This window comes from Grus americana, chromosome 2 (assembly GCF_028858705.1).
Source record: "Grus americana isolate bGruAme1 chromosome 2, bGruAme1.mat, whole genome shotgun sequence".
NCBI classification, from domain to species: domain Eukaryota; kingdom Metazoa; phylum Chordata; class Aves; order Gruiformes; family Gruidae; genus Grus; species Grus americana.
In genome coordinates, this window is record NC_072853.1 from 129,552,314 (window position 1) to 129,566,613 (window position 14,300).

Genomic DNA, 14,300 nt, shown 5'->3' on the forward strand with positions numbered 1-14,300 from the left:
TTGGTGTGTTTGTTATAATAAACCCCTTACTTAAGCAGGATTATGACTTGGCCACAACAATACCTAGCAGAATAAAAGGTGACAGGCAAACTCGTAGTCTGGGAAAGATATTTTTTTTAAAAAACATATTTAAGATAAAATCCTCCTAAGTTTATCACTTTAAAGGGGATATTGTTAACATCATTACTTATTAAAAATAAACAGATTTTGACAGCTGCCTCATTTGATCACAAGTACAGTTAGGACTTTTAAATAATCCTTGTCTTGAGTCTCAATTTTAAAACACAAGACAGATCGTGTCCGTTGTGAGAAAGCATTTGTAATAGCTGACTGAAAATCCAATGGTGATTTTTAGTATTTGAATAAGTGAAATAAATTAAGACGACAACTTGATAGCAAAAAACCTTTTCCAAATTATTTTTGCACTGCTTGAAAATCAGCTTCACACCAAAGTAATAGTGAACAGTTTATATACATCCTCAACCATTAGAGCCATATAGGAATCTTCTTAAATATATGCTCGAATTTCTCAAAAAGTATAATCTTATACTTGAAGCTGAATTTAAATAGTGACAGCTGATGTAAAATGTCCCTCACTGGTATGTGGCAGCCATTTTAGGTGTTCAGGTTGTTTTGTTGTTTTCCACTAGTATTTATACAGTAGAAATACAAATACTGGAAGTATGGTGAATCCCATCGGAGTGTCATAAACACAGTGTAGCATTTCAGGATAAGAAGTGAATTTCTGATTTTACTTTAAAGATAACATGTTCTGTGTTTTTTGTTTCTTTTCTTTTTTTTTTTTTTTAAATATGATTATAAAAAATAAATGAAGAAGAAAATAAAGCATAGTAATGTAGGACCAACATCCAAACTTTTACTAAGAATGTTTTGCCCTTTCATCACACTAAGGCACTTGAAGCATTTTGAAATATTAGTTAATTTAGTTTCTCAATGCCTGAAAGAAAAGTATGAAAAGTGTATATTATCCCCATGTCACAGATGAAGAAACTGAGATTCAGTGACCTGTTCAGGGCCACTCAGGAAGCCTGTGGCAGATCTGAGTATGGACACCTTGCCGCACAGCTCCTCGTGCTGCTCCTCCCTTCTCAAAACACATCCCGTCTCCCCAGGACTGCACAGGACAAATCCACGTGATCAGAGTTTATAAGGACAAATATGATGCAAATCCATCTAATGACAGCATATAGCTTTCTCGTAACATCACCTTGGGAAGATATATCTTAAACTAGATCTGACTACTAATTGTGTAAGCAGCGCTATGGTTTCTAGTTCTGTAGCAGCTGAACCCACAAATACGATGCTAGTTTTCAGACTTTTTGTTCTCTTGCGCCAAAGCTATAGCCTACAATGCTTGTGATTTTAGCTACCTATTTGGGAGGTAAGGAAGCAGAACATGAAAAACAGAGGAGTATGAAGAATTAAAGGTAATTTCAATTTTAATTCCAAGTTACTTAGAATTGTATTGTGTGAATCCTAACTGAATAATGAATGGGTGAGATTTAGAGGTTCAGCCTCGATACCTTTCCACAGCTGCACACAGCCCAAGCTGCAATGCAGTTGTGTCTTCCCCAGTTCATGCTTTTTGATCTGAATCAAGATCATTTGTCACACTTGTCCCCAGATCCCTTTAAAAAGCGGGCAAAACATACTAGTTCTTTCTGGCTCTTAATTCACGTGCATTCCTGCCTGTCTTCATCCCATCATTGACTGCCCCTTTTCTACAACAGCAAACCCAAACTATTACACTTTTAAGGCTCTTCATGGCTACAGTTCCCCTACAGATCACCTTTTCTTCTGCATCAACTCATTCATTCTCGCCTGGGCACCGCCAGTGGTGGCAGCCCCCGTTCTTCATCAACCAAAGTTTCCGGGAAGTACCTTTACGCTTTTTAGCAGACTGCTCCTTTTTAGTAGACTCCTCCTCACTTCAGAGGAGTTTCCCACAAAGTCCACACAGCCATTACTTCATATTCCTTCAGCTCTCGCCTTAAAACTCACCTATGCTGTGATGCCGATAAAGCACCTGACAGCAATTTTTGTGTTGTGACTTGTCCCTATTATGCTAATGATAATAATTTCCCTGTTATCTGATGTTACTCCATTGTGTTGAGTTCACCTATTGTTCCTTGTCATGTTCATAGAGCCTCCCTGAAAACTCACTTAACTCAGCGTAAAGGCTCCCACTGCTTTCGAAGGCTTTGGATCAGGCTCCTGGATGCTAAGTCTTCTCCATTTTGTAGGCACAGTTAGGAGCCCAGTGGGGGCCCTGGCCAAGTAAACTGTACATCTGACAACATGTTACCCTCCCTCCAGCCTGCATCTCCGTAGTAGCTAACCTGCTTTTGGTCCTGGGTGAAGGGTGAAGACTTGCCACAAAACACTTCTTTTTAAATTAAAATTAAATTTAAAATAAAAAGGGGGGTTCTGTAGAACTTACTTACTTTTCTTCCCCTTCTTTTATCTTAATCCATTTATCCATTCCTACTTTAAATATTCACTTAGGTAGCCACTCAACTAATTTAACTAACTTTGAATTAGAATAGTCCACCCCACAGGCTTTTAAAATCCAAAGCCCCTACTGGACCTAGATTTTTTTCAAGACCTACCCCAAAACACAAACACAAAAGCTTCTCAAACCTGGGGCAGAATAAGCCCATTTCGGGCAGCGACCTCAGTAAGCGCAGAGGTGTAGGAGAGTCCCGCAGACGTTCCTATCATCTAAGTTACGACACTGGCTCCGTATTTCTGCACCAAATAGTTCAAAGGAAATGTGCGCTTGGGGCGTTGGTGGGAAAACGGGAGGCCCCTGGGCAAAGACACACAGAGGACCCGCTTCCACCGCCTCCCTGTTCCAGGCAGAGGTAACCCAAAAAGGTCCTCCTTATCTCGCTGTCAACCATCAGAGAAAGAATAGCAAATTTTAAAATCAGTTCTGGAAGAGTTTGCAAGTTGGCACAAGAGCCTGTAATGGCTCTAAACCTTTAACATTATTTTAAGGCTATATTTAAATATATATGTGTCATTTAAAATAACTCCCATGCCCTCCTCCCATTTGCTATTATTCATTTCAGCACCGATGCAACAGCCAAATGGTTTACCAGCCTGTGTCGCTAACACTTGCATAATAACTTGAGATCTCACAACCCCTCTATTTATCAAGCAACAATGTTACCAAAAATAACTATATGCATTGCTATAAGGGGAGTTGGGGAGGGGGAGAGGGGGAAAGGGGTTGGGGAGATTTGTCAATACAATCTGAAACCTGCAATAAAGAGCTAGCGTGGAAGCTGTAACAGCGTGGAAGTCACTTTTCCTGACGGGGCACTTGGCGCAAGGTGGAGCCAGGGACAGCGGGGCTGCGCAGGCCCTCGTGTGCACCGCTCCCACCGCCTGGAGAGGCGCCAGGACTGCCCCCTCAACGTGGGGCTCCAGAGCGATGTCACCGCACGTGTCACTGCGAACCAGCACCAAGTAAAACGGGGGAGACTTCTCAGGCAAGATTCACGATATCGATGTTAAAAAAAAACCCGCAGAAGCCCCTTCCCCACCGCATCTTCGCATCCCGGCAGTAATCATTATTTCCTCCGCTGTGCACCTATTCTTAATACCTTTATGCACAGCAGATTGGGGCTTAGTGCAAAATGCAGTAGGTTAATCAAGAAGGAATGTCACTGTCGTGTCCATTGTCCACTTACTGTAAGTGTTTCTCGTGTCTGCGTGTGCGCGTGTGCGCGCGCGCGTGTGTGTGTGTGGTTTTTCTTTTCAAAGCCTGAGCATTCCTGGGGGTGGGAGGGAAGGAGGAAGGGAGGCAGCAGCTCTTTAGAAAGGCTGCTTCATCTGTGAAGTTTACAAAATACCATCAGCATTGCTGAACTAATGAATAACAAGAATGTGTTGTCTCTAGCTTTTATGCAGACTGTTCTGAAAAGATTCAAAACTGTGTGGGACCTGCAGTGTTGATCTGCCTATTCCAGGTACAGCTTCAATGATTTTTATCTCAGCTTGGAACACGGAGTGTGTTCTGATACTAATACTGATAAAAGCATAAAGGCTGATGCCATCTGCCATGGCAACTATCAAGATGGCAGCTGCTTTTCATCAGCTTTATCTGAACTTTGCATTAATGGGAATTCAGACACTGTGGGTGCGTTTTCAAAAAGGACATAAAAATGATAGCACTCCTCTGAATAAAACCAATTCGTCAAATATCAATCTACTCTCATCTCCTTTATCTTTCTGGTAAGAAAAACGAAAAGGGGGGAAAAATTCCATGTGTGCTCTCTTTAGATCACCTTGTCTCTTTATCAGCCCTACTCTCTGATGCCAGTGGTGTTAGACGCTTCCACTCGCACAGAAGCAGCAGCAGGGCTGTAACCCTAAGAAGCTCTGACTTTGAATCCCAGCGCTGGCATCGCTGCTACAAATGGGATTCAAATGTGCGGTGTCTGAGGGCAGCGCAATCAACAAAATAGCATGCTAGTGTTCCGAGCCTACCGCAGGTAATAATAGAGGCTTTTCCCAAAGAAAGAAAAAAGAAAAAAAAGAAAGAAAGGAAGAAATAAAGGGGAGGGAGGGGGAGAAATAAGGAGAGGAAAAAGTGTTCTAGTAGTAATTTTAAGGGGCTTTTTTTTTTTTTCTTCGTCAATGGTTTACAGCAGGTACACCTTCTCCATGTTCATTAACAGTGCTAGAACATGACAATTCACTACAGAAAAGATGCTAATTGCAGCACACAAGCTTTGTGTTGCTGGCTATAAAAGTATATACAAAATATAAATATAAGATGGTAGTATACTAACATATTAGAATGCTGTTACACTTCTACTGATTTTGCTATTTTCCAGAAGGTTATTTTCCCTGAATTTTTTCCTCCGCTAATTAAATCTTTATTTGATTTATTTTTTTTGGTTTAACTTAGCATCTGGCTCCCTCCTTCTCGGAATAAATTTTATTGAATTTTAAGTAGATATAGATATATAATGGATGTATCTAAACAAAAAAAAATATAGAAAACAGTGATGCTAAACTGTACATACAATGGAATCCAAAAATTTACAAAACATGTTCTCAAAAGCGTGTTTGTTGCTACTGCAGATTGCTTTGGCAAGTAAGAGTGAAATGCTTGAATGTTAGTGAAAGAAAGCCTAATTAGAAAGCAGAATTAGACATAGAAAACAAGTTAGACATAGAGAGGACAAGGACCAGAGACTGGATTTTGCAAAATACTGAGTGACTTCAGCTTTCCAAGAAGTCAGTGGCAGTTGAGGGAGCTCTCTGGCATCGCAAGTCAAGCCTCAAGGGACCGAGTTTACTCGAAGCAAGAACAGCAGAGCAAATCATCAGCTATTGTAAATCAGCTTAGCGCCACAGCAGTCAAAGCTAGGGCCTGAGCTGGGCCAAAGGCAGTGGCAGCTTGCTGACTTGCTCATCATGACTACTTGGCCCAGAAGCTCTCAAGGTTGACAGGAACCCACAGGTCCACATCTAAATTAACATTATGAACTGTATTAGTAATCATGCTGTCCATTATGAAATACTTTCATTTCTTCTCAATATTTGCATCTGGAAAAAATATTATTGAATACCTGATTCCGCCACAACCACATGAGTGTTGGAAGCCAGGGAGGAGAGAAACGGCTGAGACTTACAAAAGAGATTATTACATTTTCCCTCTGCAATCCACCGTTTCAAATATGCATTCATTTTCTCTTTCCGTTGTTGTTTTATATACTAAATGAGGCTAGTAGGCAGGGTAAGACTACTTTCATTTTCAACAATGTGAAAAGCAAGAGAAAAAAAATGTCTACTAAATTTCAGTGAGCAACAAAAAGTAGTGTACAAAACCCCAGCTTCCTCCAGATTTTGTTTTCCAATGCTTCCCGTCCAACCCAGATCCTCAGTGACTGCTGGGACACTGTTGGGGCACTTAAATTAAGGGAGTTCTGTAAATTCAAATTAGTTTCATTTCAGCAAAATGCCCCTCCCTAAAACCAAAACATCAGAAATGTTAACTGATATCTTTATTTAAGGTCTTTTAGGGTGATGAAAAGCTGCAACATCAAGGAGACCACATGGAGGTCTTATTGTCTTCTGGTAGTTTCCTCCAAATTATGTTTAAGATACCTTGATATACCTACAAGGAATATGAAGAACTGGAGGAACCTGAGCAATGAGGAGCTTGAACTGCTGAAACTTTTTTTATCCTTCTGTACTACAGGGACAGGAGATTTTTTTGTCTCAGACCCACCAGTCCCAGAGGATTTTTAGGCACTAAAAACATTTATCTTAAAAAAAATTTAAATAATTGCCTTACACTAGAAAGTAACAGCAATAAAACAAAAACATAGAAAAAAAGTGAAGCTAGGAAAGTGTCCTGGTTTCAGCTGAGATGATAGTGGTAATTTTCTTTCTAGTAGCTACTATAGTGCTGTGGTTTGGATTTAGGATGAGAATAATGTCGATAACACACTGATGTTTTTAGTTGTTGGTAGGTAGTTATAGTGTCTACACTAAGTCAAGGACTTTTGAGCTTCCCACGCCCTGCCAGGTGCACAAGAAGCTGGGAGAGCACAGCCAGGACAGCTGGCCCAGGCTGGCCAAAGGGATGTTCCCTGCCATGTAATGTCGTGCTCCGGATAGAACTGGGGAAGCTAGCTGGGAGGCAGGATCGCTGCTCAGAACAGACTGCGCATCAGGTTAGTTGTGGGGTTTTTTTTTTCCTTCTGCATGTGGTGAGCAATTGCATTTGTGCATCACTTGTTTTATTATTATTATTGTTATTGTTATTGTTATTATCATTATTATTGTTATTACTATTATTATTATTCTCTTATTTTGTTATCTTATTAAACTGTCTTTATCTCAGCCCACAAGGCTTTTTCCATTCTCTTCACCATTCCCTTGGAGGGGGGGAAGAGGAGTGAGCGAGTGGCTGCGTGGTGCTTAGTTACCAGCTGGCGCTAAACCATGACAGAAAGCAAAAGCAGAGCTGACACCATGCAGACTTTTAGGACACAATTCTGTGTGTGAAAAAGTCGATTCACCTCTCCCCCTTGCAAGAACATATTATTAATGTTTAATGCCTACAGCAAAAATAAACACTTTCTGGAATGGGGTGAATGAAAGTGTACACAGATCCACCACATTGCTTTGTGCTGGCTCCTCTTCTTGGGAGCGACGAGGGCATTGATTTTTCAATAAAGAAAGCAACAGGGAGAATTTTAAGTCTTACCAAAAGAAGGACAATTCCATTCTCTAATAAACCCACCTTCATAATCCTTCTCGTTCTTTATGACTCTCTGGCTTTACTGTTGCCATCCATTGCTTTTATCATTTTAAGGCAACCAGAGTTTTGCCATTAATTTCCAAACAAGCAGGCGTGGTGAAAAATGTCATAGCTTCTGAAACATTTTTCCAACACAAAGACGAGAGAGGTGGTTCTCAGATTAAAGTGTTCAGAAAAGACCTCCACTCACCCCCTCCAGCATCCAGGAAAATGCTCTAAAATTTGTGGCAGATAAAGTATTAAATCATTAATGATTTAAATCATTAATTGAAGAAAGAAACAAAATTATTAGCTGTGCAAATGGATCATAAGCAGCTGATCAGGAGGCCACATTTGGAATAATGGGCACGGCACTGAAAAGGGTATTACAGAAACTGAAAAGGTAGAGCTGAGGATGGCCAAAATGATATGAGAACTCAAGGATTTGAATTACCTGAAACTTTGGAAACAGCTGCTCCGTGCTCTTCAGTAAGGAAAAGAGACAAAATAAATACAGACGAAAGCAAAGCAGAATGGAAAACTCCACCACGTAAAAGGAAAGACTGTCAAGTTGGGAAAATAAAGGCAGTGAGAAGCAGGCTATTAAAAGTGGTATGATTGAACTCTGTTAAAGCTCCTACGGAAGTCAGTTGAGTTTGCCACCAACCCACTAGAGTGACAAAGTTGTTCCTGGAGTGGGGTTTCTTCAAAAGGTGGAAGAACAAATATATAGGATATGTACACTAAATCTTACACGTTGCACCGTCTTTGCAAGCTGCAAAGGTAAGTATTTGGAAAAAAAAAAAAGAGAATAGTATTGCTAATAAAATTATTCTGAAATTGTTGAAGGTACCTTGATTTAGAACAGTAGAGGGACTAGACCTACATGATGAAAATAAGTATGGACTTTTCCTTTAAAAAATAACAAGAGCCCAATAGATACATTGTCACCTAGTACTCACAATGCCCTACCACCAGGGCTCAAGCTGCTGCAATATCCAGCTTCAATGGGCCAAATCTTAAGCAGGATTTAGGTAACCATCTGCATTCTTTTGCACCTAAATGGCTTTAAAAATACGGTGTAACTGGCTTAGGTCACTCTCCTGATACACGAGCTGCTTTGAGAACATGCTCCTTAGCAAAAATACAACGTGCTGTAATACATGGACACACAGAAATGAGCTTTAAAATAAGGCAGATTTTATAGAGTTTTGTGGTCAAAGTTGGAGATTTTGAGGTGCAGCACTGTGCTGTTCTCATTAAGACACTGATAAATTGTATTTACACTTTTTTTTTTCTAATTTAAATTTTAAAATTGTAAGATTTAGTGCAATATGCAGGCTCGGAGAGGAAGGAGCCTGCAAGTTTCTGCAGTATCTCATCCTTTCACATAGAGGCCTTTGACCTCTGCACCTCTGCCCGCAGCCTTATACAACGTCAGGTCTGTTTGCATGCAGCAAGGAGTCTCATTCCAGTTCAGTGGAACTGTGTGCACAAGGAAGTATAAAATACTGCTGTCTATTATTAATAATGGCAAAAAATCTGATGCCTGGCATTGAAATTACTTTGACATGTTATTATCGCATTGTAACTCTGTCACCAAACACGGGGTTCTGCATGTTCCTGCTCTTCAATTAGTCTGCAATGGTAATGGTCTGGTAATGGGGTCTCCATAGAGTTACACTGAAATTGCTTTCCCCATCCTCATCTTATGTTGTAATGGCATTGGAGCAGGGTCTTCATAGACAAGCCTTGCAGTCATCATTCATCATTGTGAAACTGGTATGCCGCTAAATAAGCTTTCCAAGACTTTTTAAATTTGATATGAACTCATCGTTCATGTGAACTGAAAGTTGGTGTGACATGGAAAAACATGAAGAGAAGGAAGTTGGGTAGCTGATTTGCAAATGCAAATATTGTGACTGCTATGACACCTTTACAGTTCTCAGGGCCTAAGTCCACTCAGAGGATTAAAAACTTAATCCTGAAGTCTTTTTGTGGGGAAAATACACAAGTGTTACACATATTATAATTGATTTCAAATAAAATATTCCACAGCTTATTTTGTGGTTTGGGAAAAAGGGTGAAAACATAAGTGTACCTACTGGTCATCAAACATATTCCTGAGCAGACTCCTCCTCTCACATACGCTCCTTGTGAGGCCATGACTGCAATGGCTCTGAAGTTGGACAAGTGTCCACTTTGGGTTTGATTTAGAGGAAACAACTTCTTTCAGTGCTTCCTTGAACCAAATTTGAAAGATCTCTGACAAAATTTTCTAAGGATCAAGTCACTTAGTTTCCTTAGAAAGACATACTTTATCTGAATTTATCTATATGTGCGCTCTACTGAAAAATAAAGCAGGGGCTATGTAGTAAAAGATCAACAATTATTCAGTATTTATCTGATGTGGACACTTTTCCGCACAAAAGCTGCCTTTATGTGGTCCAGAAAACATTCAAAATAGACCAAATTTAATTAATCAACAGGTGCTCTGCACTGGGATAAGAGCATCTATCCAGAACCTTGCAGATAAGCTGTTCCAGCATGTTTCCCTCAATACCTGGTCTGTTTCATCATGAAAGACTACCAGTGGATTTTGGCTTCAATATCTCTTACACTTCTTATATACCATGTTTTCCAAGGAAGAGGTCTCTGATTTTTGACTCAGGTGCATCTGAGAGGAGAATCAGATACCACAACTGAGACTCAGAGCTGTTACTAGAAACAGATCTCAAAATCTTAGTGCAACTCCTGCATAAAAACTCAGAATGCAGCATCTATAAGCCGAGACCGAGTGGTAATGGGAAGGACAGCAATGATAGAAATGGTGAGCAAAAGCCAGTGTTATTGCTGTTCCATGTCAAGGTCAGGGATCGTGCTCCAGGAACCATGCATAGTCCCTTTCCATGGGAGCACATGGAATGATCGTGCTCCATTCCACAGTGCAGAAGATCGTATCCTGGACTTGCTTTTCTCAGGCATTGCATTTGACAGGTGATGGGTAATCATAGATGATCGTAAGAGGGAAAGGAAGGAAAAAATAGAAGGGACATTTAGTTACGCGTGGGGGACTGGACCTCCCTCACCTTTGGCAATGAACAGCGGTTCTGCAGCCTGCGTGGTCAGATCATTCTGACTCAATGGCAGCATGCGCTCATTTCACATGTTTAAATGAATGGCACAGCAGACAAACTCAAGAAGAACAAAAGAAGTAACTTTCGACAGTTTTTGAGGAAAAGATGCTGTTGGTAGCAGAGCAGGCGAGCAGTGACAGGAGAAAGAAAACTGAGGGCAGAATTCACTAGTTCCACAGGTAATTTAATCTCAGCCCCAGGAGCACAGAGTACTTGATGTTACCCCAGGCTTTGACGGGGTTCTTTTGGCATTCCTGGAGGAGACAGCGTAGTGAGCCATGACTCACATCACCTGCCCACCACGCAAAACTGCCACAGCCGGCCCCAGGGTTTAAAATCAATAAGTGCTTGTATCTTTAGGTCACAAACATTTTCTATATCGTTTGCATAAAGAGTCTGCAACAGAAGAAAAAAGAAATATGCCTATTTTCTCAAGTTATTGCAAAAATAATTGAACAATCAAGAGGTCTTTCACCTGTTACAATGCACAGACAAAGTAGAAGTTGGGTTTTTTTACTGGTAGAGATCACGCTGGGCCTAGAATTTAAGATACAGATTGATTGATCTCTTTAATCTAATATTTGTTCATGGGGAGGCTGTTATCTTTATTGTGGTGACACCTGCTAGTGTCGTTATGGTTAAAGGCTTACTGTATTTCTATTATAAATGCTGGTTTGGGGTTTAATGTATCAGCAGGTTTGCATTGCATTGGGCTAAACACTGGCCTAGGAGTTGTCAATCCTAAGGCACACAGGCAATTTTTTTAAACCAAAACCTGATTCCGTTCAGGGCTTTTTTTCTTTAGTAGCATTGCTAAAATACTAAGGGAGGAGAAAACAGTTGAAGTAGCGTGGATTTCAATAAGCATCTGATGCAAAGTCTCACTCTCAAAGCTTTATATCCAATACAAATTAAAATCAATGTGTGAAGATGCTGCCACCTGACTTGACAAACAGGCCGATAAACCACCCAGAGATGTAGTTTCGAAAGTGATGTGACATATCTTGTGGTCTACCGAGGCCAGTTTGAGCCACCCTGCTAATACAGAATAGTCCAAACGCCAGCAGAGCTAGCTGCTTTAGGAGTGCTCTGCATAAGGGAATGCTCCAGCGGCACAGACGTCTGCCTCGTATGCGCTAACTGCTGGTAGAGGGGTAAGCAACAGTAAGGAAAAGAAAAAAAAAAAAATGAGTAAATGTTCCTGTTTGTTAAAGTGGGTAAACTGTTTGCTGTGCAGTTTGATTTACTTTGAATTGCACCGCTGGGGGTAATGCTGTGTTGCTCGGAGCAGAGAGTCGTGTCAGTCGGGGCATTTCTGGGCACGGGCAGAGAGTGTAAATGGGGCTGGACCTGGGGCTGCTCTAGCCTCTGTGAGAAACTACAGCGGCAGTTAATTTCATGTCACAAGAGGGTAACAAAGGCACCCTGAGGTTAATTTAGAGCATCTTTCTAAGAAGCGGAATAAATGATTCTAGGCAAATCACCATGCTGACATGGAAAATACTACTTCGAGGACAAGATCTAGCTTTCTTAGTCTTCTCCGTTTTTCTCTTTAATTTAAATTTTCTAAGTTCCCTTCCACTCCCATGTCAGTTTTCACAGCTCCACTACGTGCGTTTCCACCGTCTCACTCCATTTCTGCACAGCCCACTATCCTCTGTCTTTTTACAGAGATGAGCAGGTCTCGAATATGATAATATGCCACATGGTAAGAAATTCTCTCTAAAGAAGTTGGCACCTACATTCTGAGTACAAATCACGTGTGCTTATCTCACTTTCATACACAGTGTGGGTGCTGGTGTGCATGTGCCCACGCAGATTTGGCGGGCTAATATCCAAAACTTACCCTCTCCCTAGGATCTTCCTCTATTTTTAACCCAGACACACCAAATACAGACTTGAACCTGAGCTTTCCCCCAAACTGGCTACTTCTAAGGATCACTCCCTAAACTCCTCTCCATAGCCCTTCGCTGGTCTTGGCACCTGAGTTGGTGCTCAGGAGACCTGCCCGATCTGCTGCCAGGATGAGTCAGACACGGGACTGTATCATCACGCAGGTCCTAGCACACCATTTGCTTTTCAACGCGTATCTGCAATTAAATACATCCATTTTACATTCAAAACACACAAAACTGGGGAACAGAACAACACCAGCTCTGCAGAAAATGTCATCCTCTTTCATCACCCCTACAACACAACTCAACCATTTATCTGTAAAGGGTGGATGAAATGGGAAAATATCCCACCCTAGGCTATCTATTCTCTTGTTCCACCTCTAAATGAAATAGTGAATTCTTCCCTGTCGTTTTTATGTTTTTATATGTACATGCACACACATTGGTGCACATGCCTGTGTTTTTTATCTTCCAACTGATGAACTAGATTTTTACATGCTTTTTACCTTGTTCTCTATCTTCAGATTCTTCATGTAGTTTCTACTTCTCCAGGAATTTCACCAATTCATCACAGTGAACATGGTTATTTTTTAATTGCTATCCATACTGTAGTAAATATAAATGACAAAAATCATCAAACATATGTTGCCTAAGTTGTATAAATATGCATATATGTTAAAGATGTGGTAGCAGGCAGGTGCACAGGAAATCTTCATAAAGTTAACAGCTACTGCAGCAATAATAAACTGATGTTACCCTTTCAAATGCTAGTCAGGATTTTGCAAGCATTAGCCACCACCGTGTGATTTGAGCAGTGCCACTAATACAGATATAGTCAAGCTGGCAACTTCTCCCCCCTCGTCTCCCCCGTCTCCCCCTTTTCTCTCACAAAGAAATAGAATGAGTTTATTAAAGTATAGATGCCATTTTCATCTTGCAACGTTAACTGTGTTGTCTGTATCCCAAAGGTACTGAGCCAGTCAACGCAAACAGCTGTGCCACCTACTTGCAACAGTTGTACACCCACCACAAAGCACGGGTAGGAGGAGCAGGTTAAAGCGAACCGTAAAGCTGCTAGTGTACCTCACTTTGCAGTTTACCCATTAGCTCGAGGGAAATTTCATCCCTTTGGAGAATATGCATTGTATGTAGAGCTCATAGCACGGAGTATTCTTTTGCTCTCATCTCCTATAAACCACCTACTGCATTTTTATGTTCTACAATCACATACACCAAAACAGTGTTTAGCAAATTAACATCAAGCTAAATAAAAGGCATATCAACCAACTTAGCAGGCAGCTTTTAGATGCTTCTGTATCGAGGATGTTGGGTGATCCGTAGGCTAAGATAACTGTATTTCCCTCATATTCTCATTATTTGCTTTTAGTATAATTGGATGAGTTTACCAGGAAAACTAATTCATTTTCACAGGTTTTATCAGTAGCCCTGATTACCGCAACATGATGGAATAAGGCAAGCTGATGGAGGAAGGCACTGATTCAGCACATCTCCAAGGGCAGCCTACACAGATGGGATTTCTGTAGAAACCTCACAGTATGACAAAACTGCCCTTCCACTCCATCCCTTCGTGAGGTGAATCTCTAGCTGCAGAAACTCTCTGTGCCTAACCACAGACAAGTGCGTTGCATGTTTGTGCATGTGGGGGTGGGGGGTGTGTTGGGGAGGGGGGAACGCATGTAGTTGCTTGTGTGCGAGTGCAGCGGATTTTCAACTTCCACCACAGAAAAATGGGCTTTGTTTGCTTTCTGTGAGAGTCAGTGAAAAAGCACCTCCTCTCCTCTGTCTTAGGACTGAAGTCTTGTCCATCATAGAGCAGCTATGATGTATTTGTTCAAGAAAGGTTTTGTCTTGGAGATGAGACGTGACAGGATGTAAAGAAATAAGAGAAGTAGCACATGTACCTGCATGCATTAGTCCAGTACTTCTAGGTCCTGCTACCTCTAACACCGACAGTGCCTC